General features: G+C 46.1%; 1 protein-coding gene across 3 annotated transcripts in view; it reads right to left on the bottom strand.

Moving 5' to 3' along the window:
* The window catches only part of LOC143775358 (protein FAM169B-like), a 75,439-nt gene that overhangs the window by 46,564 nt on the left and 9,476 nt on the right, over window positions 1-19,399 (bottom strand). The window contains exon 1 of one of the 3 annotated variants that reach the window (XM_077263394.1): window positions 8,489-9,703. The exons of the other annotated variants lie outside the window; for them this stretch is intronic. The gene's annotated coding sequence lies outside the window, so the exon portion shown is untranslated. Of the gene's footprint in view, window positions 1-8,488; window positions 9,704-19,399 lie in introns of those variants that run through there. 3 annotated transcript variants of the gene reach the window in all.

The raw sequence follows: 19,399 nt of genomic DNA, 5'->3' as shown, positions 1-19,399 counted from the left end.
CCTAACCCTAACGGGAAAATGGAAATAAATACAGTCATGGCCAAAAATTTTGAGAATGAGACAAATATTAATTTTTCCAAAGTCTACTGCTTCATTTTTTCTAATGGCAATTTGCATATACTCCTGAATGTCAGAGTGATCAGCTTAACAGCAATTACTGTACTTGCAAAGTCAATATTTGCCCAGAAAATGAACTTTAACCCTCAAAACACATTTCAACATCATTGCAGTCCTGCCTTAAAAAAGGAGCAGCTAGCATCATTTTAGTGATTGATCCATTAACACAGGTGTGGGTGTTGATGAGGACAGGGCTGGCGATCAATCAGTCATGATTAAGTAAGAATGACATCACTGGACACTTTAAAAGGAGGCTGGTACTTGGTATCATTGTTTCTCTTCAGTTAACCATGGTTATCTCTAAAGAAACACATGCAGCCATCATTGCACTGCACAAAAATGGCCTAACAGGGAAGAGTATCGCAGCTACAAAGATTGCACCTCAGTCAACAATCTATCGCATCATCAAAAACTTCAAGGAGAGAGCTTCCATTGTTGTCAAAAAGGCTCCAGGGTACCCAAGAAAGACCAGCAAGCGCCAGGACCGTATCTTAAAACTGTTTCAGCTGCGGGATCGGACTACCAGCAGTGCCGAGCTTGCTCAGGAATGGCAGCAGGCTGGTGTGAGTGCTTCTGCACGCACTGTGAGGCGGAGACTCTTTCAGCAAGGCCTTGTTTCAAGGAGGGCAGCAAAGAAGCCACTTCTCTCCAGAAAAAACACATCAGGGACCGACTGATATTCTGCAAAAGGTACAGGGAGTGGACTGCTGAGGACTGGGGCAAAGTCATTTTCTCTGATGAATCCCCTTTTCGATTGTTTGGGACATCTGGAAAACAGCTTATTCGGAGAAGAAAAGGTGAGCGCTACCACCAGTCTTGTCTCATGCCAACTGTAAAGCATCCTGAAACCATTCATGTGTGGGGTTGCTTCTCAGCCAAGGGAATCGGCTCACTCACAGTCTTGCCTAAAAACACAGCCATGAATAAAGAATGGTACCAGAATGTCCTCCAAGAGCAACTTCTCCCAACCGTCCAAGAGCAGTTTGGCGCCCAACAATGCCTTTTCCAGCATGATGGAGCACCTTGCCATAAAGCAAAGGTGATAACTAAATGGCTCATGGAACAAAACATAGAGATTTTGGGTCCATGGCCTGGAAACTCCTCAGATCTTAATCCCATTGAGAACTTGTGGTCAATCATCAAGAGACGGGTGGACAAACAAAAACCAACAAATTCAGGCAAAATGCAAGCATTGATTATGCAAGAATGGACTGCTATCAGTCAGGATTTGGTCCAGAAGTTGATTGAGAGCATGCCAGGGAGAATTGCAGAGGTCTTGAAGAAGAAGGGTCAACACTGCAAATATTGACTTGCTGCATTAACTCATTCTGTCATTATAACCTATTGGTACTCATAATGTGATTGCAATTATATTTCTGTATGTGATATAAACATCAGACAAACACTAATAAAAACCAGAGGGCAGCAGATCATGTGAAAATATAATTTTGGTGTCATTCTCAAAACTTTTGGCCATGACTGTACATTTTTTTAATTTTTCGTAACTAAGGGGGTGATGAAGGGGGGTTTGATTTACTATTTATAGCGCATTTTCTAGCGGATTTTTGATTGGCAGCCGTCACACACTAAAAGACGCTTTTTATTGCAAAAAATGTTTTTTGCGTTACCACATTTTGAGTGCTATAATTTTTCCATATTTTGGTCCACAGAGTCATGTGAGGTCTTGTTTATTGCGGGACGAGTTGACGCTCTTTATTGGTAACATTTTCGGGCACGTGACATTTTTTGATCGCTTTTTATTCCGATTTTTGTGAGGCAGAATGACCAAAAAACAGCTATTCATGAATTTCTTTTTGGGGGAGGCGTTTATACCGTTATGCATTTAGTAAAATTGATAAAGCAGTTTTATTCTTCGGGTCAGTACGATTACAGCGATACCTCATTTATATCATTTTTTTATGTTTTGGCGCTTTTATACGATAAAAACTATTTTATAGAAAAAATAATTATTTTTGCATCGCTTTATTCTGAGGACTATAACTTTTTTTTTTTTGCTGATGATGCTGTATGGCGGCTCGTTTTTTGTGGGACAAGATGACGTTTTCAGCGGTACCATGGTTATTTATTTCCGTCTGTTTGATCGCGTGTTATTACACTTTTTGTTCGGCGGTATGATAATAAAGCGTTGTTTTTTGCCTCGTTTTTTTTTTTTTTACGGTGTTCACTGAAAGGGTTAACTAGTGGGACAGTTTTATAGGTCGGGTCGTTACGGACGCGGCGATACTAAATATGTGTACTTTTATTGTTTTTTTCTTTTTATTTAGCTAAAGGAAACTATTTATTGGAACAATATTTTTTTTTTTATTATTATTTAGGAATTCTTTTATTTTTTCTTTTTACAATTTTACTTTGCCCCGGGGGGTGGGGGGCATCACACTAAAGTGACAGATCGCCGATCTGACACTTTGCTGTGCACTGTGTCAGATCGGCGATCTGACGTGCACAGAAGAGAGGCTTCCCGGCGCCTGCTCTGAGCAGGCGCAGTGAAGCCACCTCCCTGCAGGACCCGGATGCAGCCCCGCGGCCATTTTGGATCCGGGGCTTGCAAGGAGGAGACACTCGGTACAAGGTGAGCACATCGCCTTGTACCGATCGTCTCAGGGAAGCACGCAGGGAGGGAGCCCCCTCCCTTTGCGATGCTTCCCTGTACCGCCGGAACACTGCGATCATGTTTGATCGCAGTGTGCCGGGAGTTAATGTTCCGGGGGCGGTCCGTGACCGCTCCTGGCACATAGTGCCGGATGTCAGCTGCGGTAGTCAGCTGACACCCGGCCGCGCTCACGGGGGGATCGCGCTAGACGTACTATTCCGTCCTTGGGAAGTAGGGCCCACCCCACATGGACGGAATAGTACGTCCAATGACAGAAAGGGGTTAAAGTACTTTGTAATAATGTGTGTGTTTTATTAACCATTTCGTACTATTGGATTAATAATGGATAGGTGTCATAATTGACGCCTCTCCATTATTAACCTGGCTTAATGTCACCTTACAATAGCAAGGTGACATTAACCCTTCATTACCCCATATCCCACTGCTACACGGGAGTGGGAAGAGAGTGGCCAAGTGCCAGAATAGGCGCATCTTCCAGATGTGCCTTTTCTGGGGTGGCTGGGGGCAGATGTTTGTGGCCAGGGGGGGACAATAACCATGGACCCTCTCTAGGCTATTAATACCTGCCCTCAGTCACTGGCTTTCCCACTCTGGCGGAGAAAACTGCGCCAATTTTTTCCGCGATTTAACCCTTTAATTTAATAGCTAGATCGCCCAAATTTTGCACATACACACTACTAACATTAGTAGTGTGGAATATGCAAAAAAAAGGGGATATGGGATGGTTTACTGTATGTAAACCATGTCTCATATCTTGTCGGGTTTGGGAAGGAGATAGCAAAAGCCGGCAATTGAATTACCGGCTTTTAAGCTATCTCGCGCTGAATTAAATATAAATACAGTGTGTGTATATACGGTATATATATATATATATATATATATATATATATATATATATATATATATATATACACACACACACACACACACACACACATATATACTGTACATATGTTTTAACGAACATTTGAGCCCATAAATCCATTAGATGTCGGTTTTGCAAGCCTGAAATCTGAAATCTCGCAGTACGGATGCCATACGGATTACATACGGAGGATGACATGTGCAAAATACGCTGCCACACCCTGCCTACGGATGACATACGGATCACTATTTTTGGGAACATTTCTGCGTATTACGGCCGAAAAAACGGACCGTATTTTGATACGCTGAGTGTGACGCCGACCATATACTGGAGAGCTGTAACTATTTTTTGGCGAACATAGCTGGATGAGGGCTTATTTTTTCAGGAAGAGTTGGAGACTTTTTTATGGTACCATACCATCTTCGGGTACATACCATATATACTCAAGTATAAGCCGAGAATTTCAGCCCATTTTTTTAGGCTGAAATTGCCCCTCTCGGCTTATACTCGAGTCATTCGCAGGGGTCGGCAGGGAAGGGGGAGCAGCAGCTGTCTAATAATACTCACCTGCTCCTGGCGCGGTCCCTGAAGGTCCCTGGTTCTCCGGGCACTGACAGCTTCTTCCTGTATTGAGCAGTCACATGGTACCGCTCATTACAGTAATGAATATGGACCCGACTCCACTCTCATAGGGGTGGAGCCGCATATTCATTACTCTAATGAGCGGTACCAGGTGACCGCTCAATACAGGAAGAAGCTGCCGGCTCCCGGAGAACCAGGAACCGCACCAGGAGCAGGTGAGCATAACGGGGGCATATTCACCTGTCCCACGTTCCACCGTCGGCGCCGCTCCGTTTTCCACATCCTCTGCAGTGACGCTCAGGTCAGAGAGCGAGATTAGTGTGCGCACCCCCCTCTGCCTGAACAGTCAGTGCAGAGGACGCGGAAGACACAGCGGCGCCGACGGTGGAATGTGGGACAGGTGAACATAGCAAGTGCCGGGGGCCTGAGCGACGAGAGGTGAGTATGTGATTTTTTTTTTATCGCAGCAACAGCATATGGGGCAAATATCTCTATGGAGCATCTTATGGGGCCATGTGCAGCGTTATATGGGGCAAATATCTCTATGGAGCATCTTATGGGACCATGTACAGCGTTACATGGGGCAAATATTTCTATGGAGCATCTTATGGGCCATGTGCAGCATTATATGGGGGCAAATATCTCTATGGAGCATCTTATGGGGCCATGTGCAGCGCTATATGGGGCAAATATCTCTATGGAGCATCTTATGGGGCCATGTGCAGCGCTATATGGGGCAAATATCTCTATGGAGCATCTTATGGGGCCATGTGCAGCGCTATATGGGGCAAATATCTCTATGGAGCATCTTATGGGGCCATGTGCAGCGTTATATGGGGCAAGTATCTCTATGGAGCATCTTATGGGGCCATGTACAGCGTTATATAGGGCAAATATTTCTATGGAGCATCTTATGGGGCCATGAGCAGCATCATAGGGGGGCAAATATCTCTATGGAGCATCTTATGGGGCCATGTGCAGTGTTATATGGGGCAAATATTTCTATTGAGCATCTTATGGGGCCATGTGCAGCATTATAGGGGGGGAAATATCTCTATGGAGCATCTTATGGGGCCATAATCAGCATTTGTGCAGGATTATATGGGGCAAATGTGTCTATGTAGCATCTTATGGGGCCATAATCAGCATTTGTGCAGCATTATATGGGGCAAAAGTGTCTATGGAGCATCTTATGGGGCCATAATCAGCATTTGTGCAGCATTGTATGGGGCAAATGTGTCTATGGAGCATCTTATGGGGCCATAATCAGCATTTGTGCAGCATCAAATGGGGCAAATGTGTCTGTGGAGAATCTTATGGGGCCATAATCAGCATTTGTGCAGCATTATATGGGGAATATTTTAATATGGAGCATCTTACGGGGCCCATCATAAACTGTATGGATCATCTTATGGGGCTCCTGATTCAATATGGATATTCAAAAACACTTAACCTACTGATATCGCAATTAATTTTACTTTTATTGGTACCTATTTTTATTTTTGACATTTACCGGTAGCTGCTGCATTTTCCACCCTAGGCTTATACTCGAGTCATTAAGTTTTCCCAGTTTTTTGTGGCAAAATTAGGGGTCTCGGCTTATACGGTAACATTTTTGATCACTTTTTATTCTAATTTTTTAGGTGCAGAATGAACAAAAACTAGCAATTAAATCATAGTTTTTATTTTATTTTTTTATTTTTTTTGGGGGGAGGGGCGGTTCACTGTGTGGTAAAACTGGTAAGACCAATTTGTTCGTCTAGTCAGTACAATTACAGAGATACCAGATTTATATCTTTTTTCATGCTTTGTTACTTTAGCGGCCTAAAAAAATATTTTACAATTGTTTTTTGCATTGCCATATTCTGAAAGCTGCAATTTTTTTTTTTGCCGAATGAGCCATGGTTAAGGCTTGCTTGTTGCGGGATGGTTTGGAGCTTTCATTTACACCATTTTTTTACATATGACTCTTTGATCGCTTTTTATTCATTTTTTTGTGCGTCAGTATGATGAAAAAGCGACATTTTTGGCATGTTTTTAACCCCTTCATGACCTTGGGATTTTCCATTTTTACATGTTCATTTTTCGCTCCCCTCCTTCCCAGAGCCATAACTTTTTTTATTTTTCTGTCAATATGGCCATGTGAGGGCTTATTTTTTCAGGACGAGTTGAACTTTTGAACGACATCATTGGTTTTACCATGTCGTGTACTAGAAAATGGGAAAAAAATTCCAAGCGGTGAAATTGCAAAAAAAGTTCAATTCCATGCGTGTTTTTTGTTTGGCTTTTTTGCTTGGTTGACTAAAAGCTAAAACTGACCTGCCATTATGATTCTCCAGGTCATTACGCGTTCATAGACACCAAACATGTGTAGGATATTTTTTATCTAAGTGGTGAAAAAAAATTCCAAACTTTGCTTTAAAAAAAAAAAAAAAAAATGCGCCATTTTCCGATACCCATAGCGTCTCTACTTTCATGATCTGGGGTCGGGCGAGGGCTTATTTTTTGCGTGCCGAGCTGACATTTTTAGTGATACCATTTTGGTGCAAATACGTTCTTTTGATCGCCCGTTATTGCATTTTAATGCAATGTCGCAGCGACCAAAAAAACGTAAATCGGGCGTTTCGAATTTTTGCCTCGCTACGCCATTTAGCGATCAGGTTAATGCTTTTTTTTTATTGATAGATCGGGCGATTCAGAATGCTGCGATACCAAATATGTGTATATTTGATTTTATTTTTATTGTTTTATTTTGAATGGGGCGAAAGGGGGGTGATTTAAACTTTTTTATTTAATTCATATATATTTTTTTTTAAACATTTTTTTTTTTTTTTTTATAACTTTTGCCATGCTTTAATAGTCTCCATGGGAGGCTAGAGTCTGGCATAGCCTGATCGGCTCTGCTACATAGCAGCGATCATCAGATTGCTAATATGTAGCTGAATTACAGGCTTGCTTTGAACGCCGATCACAGGGTGGCGCTCACAGCAAGCCGGCATTAGCAACCATAGAGGTCTCAAGGAGACCTCTGGTTACTATGCCGACGCATCACTGACCCCTAATCCGGCCGGATGCGGTAGTTAAATGCCACTGTCAGCGTTTGACAGCGGCATTTAACTAGTTAATAGCAGCGAGTGGATCGCGACTCCACTCGCCGCTATTGCGCGCACATGTCAGCTGTACAAAACAGCTGACATGTCGCGACTTTGATGTGGGCTCAGTGTCGGAGCCCACATCAAAGCAGGGGATCTGACCTCGAACGTACTATCCCGTCCCAGGTCAGAAAGGGGTTAATAATTTTTTTATGGTGTCTGCTGTATGGAAAAAACAACATGGCAGCTTTATAGATCAGGGGGTTCTGGACACAGTGATACCAATTATGTGAACTTTTACTTGTTTATTTTTGTTTTTGTGATTTGTGTTTTGCTTTTTCTTACACACACACACACACACACACACACACACACACACACACACAATTTGTATTTACTTTTTCATTTAGTGCCACTGTGGGACATGTATATTTTTAAATTTGATGTATGGATCATGCACTGCAGTGCTTGCGTACTGCAGTGCATGAGACCTGTCAGTGAGTCACTGAGAGCATGTGAGACCCGGCTTACAGCAGGATCTTGTAGACCACCGTACCCCAAGGGCATCAGATGACCTCAGGGTGCCATAGCAGCAATCGGCACTCGTGATTATGATCGGAGGGGGGGCGATCTTGCCATAGGGGGTCTTTTAACTCCATATTAAACACTTAAGATACTGCCGTTGGTTTGGGGTTTTTTTTCACACACTTGGACAGCACCTTCAAGTGCATGGACTCTACGGGTGATATGGAGTTTATACAGATCCATATTATAAGTTCCTAGGAACATCAAATGCCAAAAAAGAAAAATGTACAATATGAACCCATACCAATTCTGTACCATATTTATCCCATAATACATTGCGTTACATGCAGAACTTTATAATCTATTTTACTACTGCAATGAGTGAAAGCTGCTGCAAAAGCCGAATAAAAGAACAGCTGAATAAAAGATCAAAATGTCCAGCACGCCCTCCAATTTGTGCAATGTGTGAGTGGGTTTTACTGATCGCTACTTTATTGTACATTTGTTCTGCAAATTCAGTCCTGAAATTCCTCAAGATTAACATCACACCAATGTTTCAGATTCTGAGGGATTGTGTACCAAATCCCATTGACTTTAATGGGATTTGTGAGGTTTCAATTGGTTTATTTCTAATTGGTAGAGTAGTAAGACTACACTATTATTCCTGCAACATACTGTAAGGAGAAGAACCCAGCTAGGCGTGCTTCCTCTGTGACGGATCCGGAACCGTTGGGGCTGTCACCTATGTTGCAGGGGGGAAAGCTTAAGGCCCTGGACTGTTCCCGGCAGTTGAGATTAGGGGGCGTGGCTAGGCAGAGGGAATTGCAGTGTGCGAATAATCTTGACAGTTACGGCGGGTACGTGCAGTGCGCAAGAGGCCAGTGTAGGTGCTGCTAACGCAGAGTATCGTGAGAGAGCAGGCCTAAGACTTGGAGGCCAGAGGGTGATAAACGGAGACTTCGTCAGAGCCATGTACCGATATCGCTGACACCGCTGAGGCCGGCGTCACACTAGTGAGTTTTACGGACGTATGAGCGCAGAAAATACGTCCGTAAAATACGCACTGCACACGGCCCAATGAATCTCTATGGGGCTGCTCCTATCAGCCGTATGTTACGCATCCGTAATATACAGTATTGTACGGCTGCAGAAAATCACAGCATGCTGCATTTGTCAGCGTATTGTGCAAAAAATACGCCAATGAAAGTCTATGGGGGCGAGAAAAATACGGATTACACACGGACCAACAGTGTGACTTGCGAGAAATACGCAGCGGTGTTCTATAGAAAAGCCGGTAATTCAATTGCCGGCTTTTCCTCTCTCCTTCACAAACCCGACAGGATATGAGACACTAGATGGCAGCCCGATTCTAAAGAATCGGGAGTCTAGAATCCATATATACTTTATTTATTCAAATGTAAGAATAATACAATTAATAAATAATAGTAAGAAAGAACAAAAAATGGCTGCACTCACCAGCTCTTGACAATTCTTGACAGTACGGCACATTTCTGATTGGTCGCTCGCAGCAGGCAGCAACCAATCAGAAAAGTGCCGCGCACCACGAAGGCATATATCTTTGTCCACCCTGAGCGGGTGTAGGACGCTGGTGACGTCACTTATCTCCGGACATTATCTCCGAACAAAGCCACGGAAGTTGGCACAAATTGCCGGAAGTAGTATTCTAGGCAATTATATATTAGATTTTAATGTTATCAGTGTTTACCTTTGAACGTTTATATTGTATTGTCCTGTCACCAGCCATGTGTACGATTATCGGCCGAAAGCCTCTCTGAAACCAATAATCACCCCATGTAAAGGTATCTTTATAAGTTAAAGATTCAGAATACTATGACTTTTATCATATCCTGAACAGTCAAGTTTTTTATGAACCGTTAAGGTTTTCTGGTTGAAGTAAAAAAACCTCTGAGTGTTTACAGTTTGAAACCATAAAATGTTGAAAAATTATGTCATTCTTGAGTATATCACTCAATGGTGCTCATAAACGTGTCAAATTTGATCTATAATATACTTTAATATACGTTACTTTAATCTTTAATATACTTAAGAACAGGGCCCCAGACATCACACAGGGGGTCTGAAACACCGCACAGTGGTCCAAAATATCGCTGTGCTCTGCCTGTGGCCCCATATGCTGCCTGGGACCCCTGTGCTCTGCCTGGGGCCCCATATGCTGCCTGGGGCCCCTGTGCTCTGCCTGGGGCCCCTGTGCTCTGCCTGGGGCCCCATGTTCTGCCTGGGGCCCCATGTTCTGCCTGGGGCCCCTGTGCTCTGCCTGGGGCCACTGTGCTCTGCCTGGGGCCCCATATGCTGCCTGGGGCCCCTGTGCTCTGCCTGGGGCCCCATATGCTGCCTGGGGCCCCTGTGCTCTGCCTGGGGCCCCACAGGCTGCCTGGGGCCCCTGTGCTCTACCTGGGACCACTGTGCTCTGCCTGGGGCCCCATATTCTGCCTGGGGCCCCTGTGCTCTGCCTGGGGCCCCATGTTCTGCCTGGGGCCACTGTGCTCTGCCTGGGGCCCCATAGGCTGCCTGGGGCCCCTGTGCTCTGCCTGGGACCACTGTGCTCCTCCTGGGGCCCCATATGCTGCCTGGGGCCCCTGTGCTCTGCCTGGGGCCACTGTGCTCTGCCTGGGGCCCCATATGCTGCCTGGGGCCCCTGTGCTCTGCCTGGGGCCACTGTGCTCTGCCTGGGGCCCCATATGCTGCCTGGGGCCACTGTGCTCTGCCTGGGGCCCCATATGCTGCCTGGGGCCCCATATGCTGCCTGGGGCCCCATATGCTGCCTGGGGCCCCATATGCTGCCTGGGGCCCCTGTGCTCTGCCTGGGGCCCCATAGGCTGCCTGGGGCCCCTGTGCTCTGCCTGGGACCACTGTGCTCTGCCTGGGGCCCCATATGCTGCCTGGGGCCCCTGTGCTCTGCCTGGGGCCACTGTGCTCTGCCTGGGGCCCCATATGCTGCCTGGGGCCCCTGTGCTCTGCCTGGGTGTAGGACACTGGTGACGTCACTTATCTCCGGACATTAGCTCCGGACATTATCTCCGGACATTAGCTCCGGACAAAGCCACGGAAGTTGGCACAAATTGCAGGAAGTAGTATTCTAGGCAATTATATATTAGATGGTTTACATACAGTAAACCATCTCATATCCCTTTTTTTTTTTTTTTTTTGTATTCCACACTACTGTTAGTAGTGTGTATGTGCAAAATTTGGGCGCTGTAGCTTGAAAAATAAAGGGTTAAATAGCGGAAAAAATTGGCGTGGGCTCCCGCGCAATTTTCTCCGCCAGAGTGGTAAAGCCAGTGACTGAGAGCAGATATTAATAGCCTAGAGAGGGTCCATGGTTATTGGCCCCCCTGGCTACAAACATCTGCCCACAGCCACCCCAGAAAAGGCACATCTGGAAGATGCGCCTATTCTGGCACTTAATATCTGCTCTTAGTCACTGGCTTTACCACTCTGGCGGAGAAAATTGCGCGGGAACCCACGCCAAGTTTTTCCGCGATTTAACCCTTTATTTTACAAGCTACAGCACCCACATTTTGCACATACAAACTACTAACATTAGTAGTGTGGAATATGCAAAAAAAAAAAGGGATATGAGATGGTTTACTGTATGTAAAACATGTCTCATATCCTGTCGGGTTTGTGAAAGGGATAGCAAAAGCCGGCAATTGAATTAGCGGCTTTTGTGCTATCTCTCGCTGAATTAATTATAAATACTATATATATATATATATATATATATATATATATATATATATATATATATATATATATATATATACACACTGTATATATGTTTTAACGAACATTTGAGCCCATAAATCCATTAGATGTCGGTTTTGCAAGCCTGAGAGAAAATATCGCAGTACGGATGCCATACGGATTACATACGGAGGATGCCATGCGCAAAATACGCTGACACACCCTGCCTACGGAACACTATTTTGGGAACATTTCTGCGTATTACGGCCGTAAAAAACAGACCGTATTTTCATACGCTGAGTGTGACGCCGGCTTGACGGTAAGACAAAGGGCCCGTGTATGGGACATAGCCTCGCAACCACGCAGACCGGAGAGTCGTACCACCCATTGTGAACTTTATCCTGTTAAGCTTCTAAACAGACCCCACATAGGGGAAACCGCTGTGCAGGACAGAGACATTGCCTTGTGTATTCCTTCTCCTTCCGGACCCAAATCCGGCATCAGGACCACAAGGAAACAATCGCCCACAACAGGACCCAAGACGCCATCCTCTCCAGGATAACGCCGAATTTCCACAGCGCCATTGCCTTGGCGCCACTGTTTGCACCCAGGGAATACACTGAGGACTGCGTTGGATTGATACGTCTATTTCCTCTGAACATATTGTCTCAGTTACTTGTTTTACTACCGTGTTCCAAGTTGCAGTAATTTGTATTCAGAAAATTTCCCTCTACTTCTCCCTGCGTGGAGTATCCACTGTAGAATTAAATCCACTGCTAACCCTTGCTCTGACTACGTTCCGTTACTGCATCCTACGTGCCTTCTGTGTTCTTACACTTCTTACAGTCGGCAGGATGCAGTCTACACGTACGGACATGGCAGACCAAGCATCAGGGGAGGGCCCTAGGTCCAGTATCTCTCTGGGGGCAATGAAACAATCTTCCGAAATTTAATGGGAATAACATCATGTTATGGAGCTGGACTGAATGCATAAAAGGAATGATGAGAATACACCCTATGGTCCCCGCCTTGCAGGCAGAAATCACCGTGATGGCTTTAGAGGGGGAGGCGAGGGATTCAGTTATGTTGCGGCCCCTCCGGGAACAGGATACCCTTGACAAAGTGTTGCAAATACTGGAGAAGACTCACGCGGACTCCACATATGTAGAGGAATTGCGCAAGCGGCTATTTAGTCTGGTTCAAAGAGAGGAGGAGGAGACGGTGACACAGTATATGAACGTATTGCAAGAAATTCACACTGCCATGGTCAGAAAAGACGGCTTGGGAGTAGGACTGACTGACGTGGTGTTACTAGACCAGTTAGGCCGGTTTCACATTTGCGGTTGTGTCCGCAGCGTTTGCACCGCAATTTTCCGCATGCGTTGTGTTTTCCTATCTTTAACATTAGGGACGCATGTGTCTGCTATTGGTTGCGTTTTGCCGCGTTTGACGACGCATGCGTCGTTTCGTCGTCTGCGGCTTGGCGCGGTAAACGCTACATGTAGTAATTTTAGAGGCGTCAATTTGCCGCCTAGAAACGTATGCGATTGTTAGCGCTAGCAACGCGGCAAAAAAAAGCATTGCAGTCTATGGGAACGCATGCGTACACATGTCTTTGCGTACGCATGTGTTTGCGTACTTCGGACTGCGCATGTCCAGGAACTGATTTAGACATGCCCATTAAAGACACACCCTCCTGGAAATATCAAACGCATGTGCATAAAAAGCGCAAACATATGTAAAAAACGCATGTAAACGCAGCGGGTTTTTTTTACCATCATGTGTAAGCTGATGCGGATAAAAAAACGCTGCGTTATCAGATGTTTGCATGCATTTTTGCATGCATTTGCGGACAATACGCTGTGGCCTTAAAGGGAACCTGTCACCCCCCCAGGCGTTTTTAACTAAAAGAGCCACCTTGTGCAGCAGTAATGCTGCATTCTGACAAGGTGGCTCTTTTAGTTCTGGTTGCTGTAACTGCCGAAATAATCAGTTTTGTAATTTGTCCTAAATACCTTTTCTTCAGTCAAGGAGGCAGGCCTTTCCCCCCTGCTTCAGATGCCGCACAGCCGTCACTCAAATCTTCTGGGCTGCACCTATCGTTCTAGTGCGGAAAAAAGATGGTACTCTACGGTTCTGTGTGGACTATCGCAAACTAATGCCTGCACGGTGCGGGATTTATATCCACTACCCCATATAGAAGAATCCTTGTCCGCTCTGGGGAACGCAAGATACTTCTCCACGCTAGACCTGGCTAGTGGGTACTGGCAAGTGCCGATGTCAGAACACGACTGAGCGAAGACGGCCTTCATACTACTTATGGGCCTGTACGAGTTCAACAAAATGCCATTCGGATTGGCTTATGCTCCTGGTACTTATCAGCGACTCATGGAGAGATGTTTAGGAGATCTAAACTTTGAAGCCATTCTCATCTACCTGGATGACATAATTGTGTTTGCCACCACGTTTGAAGAGCGTTTACAGCGTCTTGAGCAAGTAATCAGCCGGCTCCACAAGCATGGGCTGCCTGTTCCGCACTTAGATTGAGTACTTAGGGCATGAGGTCTCTGCAGAAGGCATAAGACCGTCCTGTGAGAAGATTGTGGCTGTACAGGACTGGCCTACCCTGAGAACCGTAAAGGATGTTCGAGCCTTCTTAGGGCTGACCAGGTATTATCGGCGGTTCGTTAAAGACTTCACTCACATTGCGAATCCATTGCTAGGACTGTTGAAAGGAGTGCCATCAGGAGCAAAAAAAAAATATAAGGAAATTCAGTGGGGAGAGCGTCAGGAGAGAGCATTCCTAGCCTTGAAAATGGCTCTGACAGAAGCCCCGGTCCTGGCCTAAGCTGACTTTTCTCAACCTTTCATTCTCCATATGGATGGGAGCTTACATGGGCTCAGAGCCGTATTGTCGCAGGTCCAAGATGGGAAAGAGAGGGTGATTGCCTATGCGAGTCGTTCCCTCCATGACTCTGAACAGAATCCAGACAACTACAGCTCGTTCAAACTAGAATTGTTGGCACTAGTATGGGCCATGACAGAAGTTTGTGGAATATCTATCCGGGTCGGAGGTTCTGGTGTGCACTGACAACAACCCACTGGCTCACCTGAAGAACACGAAGTTAGGGGCCCTGGTACAGCGCTGGGTGGCTAGAATGGCTAAATACCAGTACAAAATAGTCTACAAACGGGGGGGTTGAAAATACCCATGCAGATGTGTTATCTAGGGTTCCACATAAGCAGCCCGGCCCTAACCGAGATGAAGAGCTGGAGGCTGACGAAGTTCCTAAGTTCTGAGGATCTGTCAGGACATTGGCAGATGCGCGGGAACAGGCTCGGACAGAACCTCAGGAAGGTATGCTGGGACAGCCCCGTGATGAGTGGGTACGGATTCAGCAGGAAGATGGAGAGATCACCCGAATTCGGCAGTGGGTGGCCCGCAAACAACTGACCAGCGGGAGGAGAGAGAGAGACCCTGTCTCCCAGAACGAAACAAATTCTACGTCAATGGGAGAGGCTCCACCTGAGAGACGGATTGCTGTATAGAAAGGTCCAGCTGCAACGGGCCCTGTCTGTTACTTGGCAAGTAGGGATTCCTGAGATGCTGTTATATCACGTGGCCACAGAGGCACATGAAAAAGGGTCCCACTTCAGTCAGGAAAAGACCTTTCAGTGGTTGCAGAAACTGGTGCACCATCCATTGCTAAAAACAGTGGTGGAAGTGTATTGGCTCTGTAGAAACTGCGAGCTGTCCAAACCTCCGGAACAGAGGGCCCCCACACAAACTATCGTGACCTCTGCCCCGCTAGAAGTATTGATGATTGACTATTTGACAATAGGCCCAGCCTATCAAGGGTTCGAACATTGTTTAGTCATGGTGGATCACTTCACTAAATTTGCTGTCGTGACCCCAACTCGGGGCCAAACTGCCGAATCTGCAGCTCATGCCATCTGTAAAAATTTCATCCAGGTGTATGGTGGCCCGAAGAGAATTCACTCACACCAAGGTACCTGCTTCTTAGGGCGAGTCATGGAAGAGCTACACCATTTGTATGGAATTGATAAATCTTGTACGACGCCTTACCACCCTCAGGGTAATGGAGCGTGTGAACGGTTCAATTTAACCCTTATCCAAATGTTGAGGACATTCGAAGAGGACCGTAAGGCCCTTTGGCCGGAATTTGTAACAGAGCTGGTGTGGGTGTACAACAATCGGGTACATCGCACCAGAGGATACACTCCCTATACTCTACTTTTCGGCAGGCCAGGAAAAGAGATTACTGAGCTGGAGATGGACCCAGAGGAGGACTACCCACAGACGGGGGGTGTCCACCTGGGTCCGAGAGCACAGTCATCAGTTGCAGACACTACATTGTCTGGTGCAGACCCAGTTCCGAGAGTTGGAACATCCAGAGACTGCTCCTCTATGAAGGACAGCTCTATTGGCCGGAGATCGTGTATTGGTCAGAGAGAAACATTCTCGAGACAAGTTAGATCATCGATGGGAAAAAACACCGTATCGTGTGCGGCGACAAGTCAATTCTGAAGGGCCCATCTATGAAGTTCAGCCCGAAGATGCTCCTACTCGTGTTGTGCACCGAAACATCTTACGTCCCTGCGTGTCTAGAGACCCTGCTCGAACTGAGAAAGAAGAACACGATGCCCCTGAGAATCTTCCATCAGTCACTAGTGATAGTGAAGAGGAGGAATGCCCTGAACCACCGCAGGCAGGACCAGGAGAACAGAAACCCTGGGACTCCTGCAACTCCTGAAATGGCCGTTTTTCCAGAGTTGAGCATGTCTCCGCCTTCGTTGATCCAGCCTGATTCAACTACTCAAGTAGAACCAACTGATATTCCCAGTTTATGACATTCTGAAAGTTCGACAGCAGGAAAAAACCCCAACCGATTTGATCAGGATCATTTTGTTTGGCAGCAAGTTGTTCGAAAATTAGAAGAATGTCAACGCATACTACAAGAACTCTCGCCCGTGGAATGGCAAGAACAAAGAGATGGGGAATGTAAGGAGAAGAACCCAGATAGGCGTGCTTCCTCTGTGATGGGTCCGGAACCGTTGGGGCTGTCACCTATTTTGCAGGTGGGAAAGCTTAAGACCCTGGACTGTTCCCGGCAGTTGAGAAAAGGGGGCGTGGCTAAGCTGAGGGAATTGCAGCGTGCGAGTAATCTGACAGTTATGGCGGGTACATGCAGTGCGCAAGAGGCCAGTGTAGGTGCTCCTAACGCAGAGTATCGTGAGAGAGCAGGCGTAAGATTTGAAGGCCAGAAGGGTGATAAACAGAGACTGTCATCAGAGCCATGTGCTGACACCGCTGACAGTGAGACAAAGGGCCCGTGTATGGGACATAGCCATTGTGAACTTTATCCTGTTAAGCTTCTAAACAGACCCCACATAGGGGAAACCGCTGTGCAGGACAGAGACATTGCCTTGTGTATTCTTTCTCCTTTCAGATCCAAAGCTGGCATCAGGACCACAAGGAAACATCGCCCACAACAGGACCCAAGACGCCATCCTCTCCAGGACAATGCTGAATTTCCACAGCGCCATTGCCTTGGCGCTGTTTGCGCCCAGGGAATACACTGAGGACTGCGTTGGATTGACGAGTCTATTTCCTCTGAACGTATAGTCTCAGTTACTTGTTTTACTACCGTGTTCCAAGTTGCAGTAATTTGTATTCAGAAAATTTCCCTCTACTTCTCCCTGTGTGGAGTATCCACTGTAGAATTAAATCCCCTGACAACCCTTGCTCTGACTACGTTCCGTTACTGCATCCTATGTGCCTGCTGTGTCATTACACTACCGCAGAAACCTGAAACCTAACGCACACCGACCCGCATGCCGCATCCGGCAGGAGACAACTGAAGGGCTGAAATAGTGGCCCACGGGCCGCACCATGCCCTCCCCTACCCACCATCCACATCTATGGGATATCTAATCACATTATTTTATAATTTAGCAATAAAGGTTATATTTTATTCCACAATCTAGTCCTCCCTTCCCTATGGCAACTATGTATATAGGAGGCTATGTGGGGCTCACACTGCATACATGGAGGCTATGTGGGGCTCACACTGTATACATGGAGGCTATGTGGGGCTCACACTGTATACATGGAGGCTATGTAGGGCTCACACTGTATACATGGAGGCTTTGTGGGGCTCACACTGTATACACGGAGGCTTCGTGGGGCTCACACTGTATATATGGAGGCTATGTGGCGGCTAATACCATATCTAGGGGTGGTGTTCGGGCTAATACTGTGTATAGGGGGATGCCACCATACTTAATTCTGCTCAATATTAAGTGATACAATTAATATGCTAATATTGAACAGAATTAATATATTAAATGGGCAAAGCTGTGGGAGGACAGGGTGCGGCCAAGCCCACCTATACAAATCTATGCCACTTGGTTGTATAAATGTCATTACAAATGTACTCTAGTCCCTGAATGGAGTACATTTCTGGCTGTGACACTTGGAAGATGCGCATAATTAAAACCTGTCACCATGAAAATGCAGGCACCATTTTATAAAACAGGAGGAGCCAAGTAGATTAATACATAGTTTTGTGAGAACAGATTTAGTACAACCTGTGGTTTAATCATTTAAGCCTCGGCTCTTGTTGGGATTTTCAGTCCACTGGGCGGTCCTATTAGTAACTGACGGATATCTCTCTATGAACTCTTATACATAGAAAGCTGCCAGTCATTGATAGGACCGCTCCACTGGACTGAGAATCTCAGAAAGAGTAGAAGTACCAAGGGTCTCTGTGTGCAGCTTTTATGTGCACATCAGAAATAAATCAGAAATTATCCAGAAGGTAAGAGCCACTGTATGTTAACTGTGCTTTTCTCTTCTCCCACACTTACTTTTCACCATGCTAACTTATGCCCTACAGTTTCTGCTCCACTATTCATTTACTTTACTTCGCTATTCCCAAACCCCAGCACTCTCACAACACATTTTAATCTCGCCTTCACGCTTACCTCCTCACCTAACCTCATCTGCAGACCTGCTCCTTAAAGGGAATCTGTCACCTCATTTTTCGCATATAAGCGTCAGCCACCGCCATTAGGGGATTATCTACAGCATTCTGTAAGGATGTAAATAAGCCCCCAATGTAACCTGAAAGATAAGAAAACAAGTTAGATTATACTCACCAACGGGCGGTCAGCGTCCGGCGCCTCCCATCTTCATCCAATGACGTCCTCTTCCTTGCTTCGTGTCGCGGCTCCTGCGCAGGCGTACTGATTTGCCCTGTTAAGGGAAGAGTAAAGTACTTCAGGTCGCAGGCGCTGAGCCTCTCTTAGCTTTCCAGGCACCTGCGCACTGCAGTACTTCGATCTGCCCTCAACAGGGCAGAGAATTACGACTGCCCATGAGCTGTGACAGAAGCAAGGAAGAGCACATCATCGCATGAAGATGGGAAGCGTTGGACCCGGACCTGCGACGCCCATCAGACCCGGACCGCACCCAGATGAGTATAATCTAACTTGTTTTTCTAATCTTTCAGGTTACATCGGGGGCTTATCTACAGCATTACAGAATGCTGTAGATAAGCCCCTAATGGCGGTGGCAGCAGCTTATATGCGAAAAATGAGGTGACAGATTCCCTTTAATCTCAGATCGCTTTTACTAAAACCGAAAACAAGCCTGCCACTCTGGTTTTCTCACCACCCTCTCTCTACTTCTCCTCTCCCTCTCTCTACTTCTCCTCACTGCTGGAGATATACCGTATATCCCCTAATCATGCACCTCCACAACTCTAATCCCCATTAATTGTCCCTCCTAGGGTTGAGCGAAATGGATCGTTCATTTTCAAAAGTTGTCGACTTTTG

This window comes from Ranitomeya variabilis, chromosome 5 (genome assembly GCF_051348905.1).
Source record: "Ranitomeya variabilis isolate aRanVar5 chromosome 5, aRanVar5.hap1, whole genome shotgun sequence".
Lineage (NCBI taxonomy): Eukaryota > Metazoa > Chordata > Amphibia > Anura > Dendrobatidae > Ranitomeya > Ranitomeya variabilis.
Note: the sequence above shows the minus strand (reverse complement) of the source record. Positions and strands in the feature narration are given on the sequence as shown.